Source organism: Porites lutea, chromosome 13, assembly GCF_958299795.1.
Source record: "Porites lutea chromosome 13, jaPorLute2.1, whole genome shotgun sequence".
NCBI classification, from domain to species: Eukaryota; Metazoa; Cnidaria; class Anthozoa; order Scleractinia; family Poritidae; genus Porites; species Porites lutea.
The window spans coordinates 10362800-10365537 of record NC_133213.1 but is presented as its reverse complement, the minus strand read 5'-3'; positions in this window follow the sequence as shown (position 1 = coordinate 10365537).

Below are 2738 nucleotides of genomic sequence, written 5' to 3'. Positions count from 1 at the left end.
TGCGCCTGCCATATTTTCAGGCCCGGCCAACATGGATGGGGAGAGGGTGGGAGGCAGCGGGATACCATATTTGTGAGACTGGTCGCCAGAGCCTACCAATATACCCGCTTTTGTCCTCATAAGATACCAATATAGCTGAAAATTGTAAAACGTTTGATACCAAATACCTGAAATTACCTTGAAAAAGAATACCATATACCTAAAAAAGGTATTTCAGGACTGGTATTGTTAATGAGTCATTTTTTATATACGGCATGTTACCACCGGTTTTATTAAATCTAGCCTGCGCAGAGCAGGCGTTTTTTTTTTTTTTTTTTTAACATACGACCCGGTGAGGAGGGGCAGGCGACCCCTCCCTTGGAATCATTTTCTGACTCGGCCTTGAACTCTCGGTCAGTCGAAAGTCCAAATCGATCGCACAGCGAAATAAGCCTGCTTTACAGGCTATATTAATCCCTTTTTTAAAACGTGTTAAGAAATGACGTAAGCAGCAGGCCCATGAGGTGTAAGACTGGCTTTAGGTGCATTTTTTGAACCCTTTTTTCTCCGTTCATTTCATGATCAAACCAGTTTCTTGTAATTAACATTTTGGCCTCTTATATGGTTAGGGCTTTCCACAGGTTGCTCGGCAACTTTTTGGCAACTTCTCGTATTTCGAACAACTTTTTTCTATTCTGAGCAATTTCTCTAGTTATCTTCTAATTCTGAGATATTGGAGCAGATTTTAGTGCTTAACTTGGTCTTTTTTTCCATATTTCACAATGTTTTAGTAGACAATTTATGAAATTACCGTAAAAAAAGGGGCCAAGTTCTCCCCCCTGGAGAAGATCATGGGCGCAAGACGACAGTAGGCGGCCTCCTAGGCCAGCGGTTTTAGAGAAAAGTTAAAGTAGTGGTCGAATCTTCACACTCGACTGACTTACATGTCTCGGGTGGATAAGGTCATTCAATAATTTTATTGGCTCATTACATTTTTGGGTTATAATTGAGGACAAAGTTATTTAGCAACACTGGTTAGGCCGCAAAATTGCACAAACATGCCTCGAACGTAAAAATGTAAGCAAGTGGTCCCTGGTTTATTTACAAGTCGGAAAGTTGCTTTGAAGCTTTTTGTTGACCCAATTTTTTCTAACATTTTATCGAATCAGTATTTTTTTACTCTGGGATAGTAACGAGAGAGGTTAAAAGTGGAAAGTGGGATTTTCAAGGTGGCAAAACCGGAAGAAACATGATAGCATTTCGTAACATTTAATGACGGGAAAAGTCCAGAAAAAGAGGGGGAATTGAAGGGTTTACACTATTTCTCCCGTTCCCACCTTGTCGGGGAACCACCCTTGGTAAAAGTAAACAAAATTCCAGGTCCTTTTTTAATTATCTACTCGCCAGAAATGTTCCAGTTAAAGAGTTTTAATTTGATAAAGTGACATAATAATGTCATTATAATAGAAAAGTCATATCTTGGTGATCTAACTCGTAGTCACTCGCGGTCATTCGTGGTCACTCGTATGTACTGTTAGATACAATCCGCCAGTTGATCGTGGTAATCAGCAGCACGCATGACCATCCCTGTTAATATGTGTTAATATATCTCTTTCGATTCAAAAGTACTTAAAGAAGCTTAATTACTTTCTTTTAGAGGCCGGAGACGAATTCAGGTGTCAAAAGAGGCAATTTCATGGAACTTTTAACCTGTACGATCGTGACATCTGACACGGCCAATAATTGTGCAAATACTCAAAATGGCAGATTACAATCTACTGTTGGTTGCAATCCAAGAAGATAACCGCAAGTCTGAGCCTACAAACCCAAAAAAAAAAAAATAGTAAGCTTCACTTTGACCAGATCTTCTGATTTAGGGCGCAACTTTTGAGAAATTTTCCTTCAAATCTTGAAGTTCCTTACTTTCAGGGTTTGGATTAGGCCTGCAAAATAGGTAGTCTTTGAACCACTGTAAATTGAACATGTTTCGATCAAAGATCTTTTTATTAAGCCTGTGAACTATCGAAGGTTAACTCTCTCTGAGAGGCCGAGACGGACTCAATTCGTTTTTGGCTTGTAGCAGAGCTAAGAATAAGAATTTGAGAACATAAATAGCCATTTTAGTATAAACCTACTAAAGCTTCTTCACCGACAAAAAATAAAGGAAAACTATATTTTGCCGCGAAATCGAGTGGACCGCTGTTATGGAGACTGCATCTCTTAATTATCTTAACCGGGTTTTGAAATCCCTGGAAGAGGACGGGCGGGGGGTTTCGGAAGGGGGTTTGGAGGCCCGCCCCGATAACTACTAAACTGCCTATGATATGGTCACCGAATTGTCACTAAAAGTCACTGAACAGTTTAACATCATTTCTAACAAAGACTTGATTTTATAAACTGAGCTGAAAAGGAAGATTTTCCTCCTTAGAGGCATTGAGAAGCTGACATTTTAAGCGGACACCCGGATAATACTGTCAGCAGATAAATCCCCGGCAAAAACAAATTACAGATGTTTTGACTGAAATAAACTCTCGCTATTACGGACTCTCGCTAATGAGGACACTAACTCTAGCTGTCTACAGAGTCCGCAATAAGTGGAGTTGACTGTACCAGGGAAAAGAGTCCTATGCTAGTAGGGAAGTCTCATGAAATAACGTTCAAGCTAAGTCCTTAAACCTGAGTGTCCAACGTCCCCTTTATACTCTGTGGAATTAAGCAATTGCCTCTTTACACTATTAACAAGGTGTTTTATTTCCAGC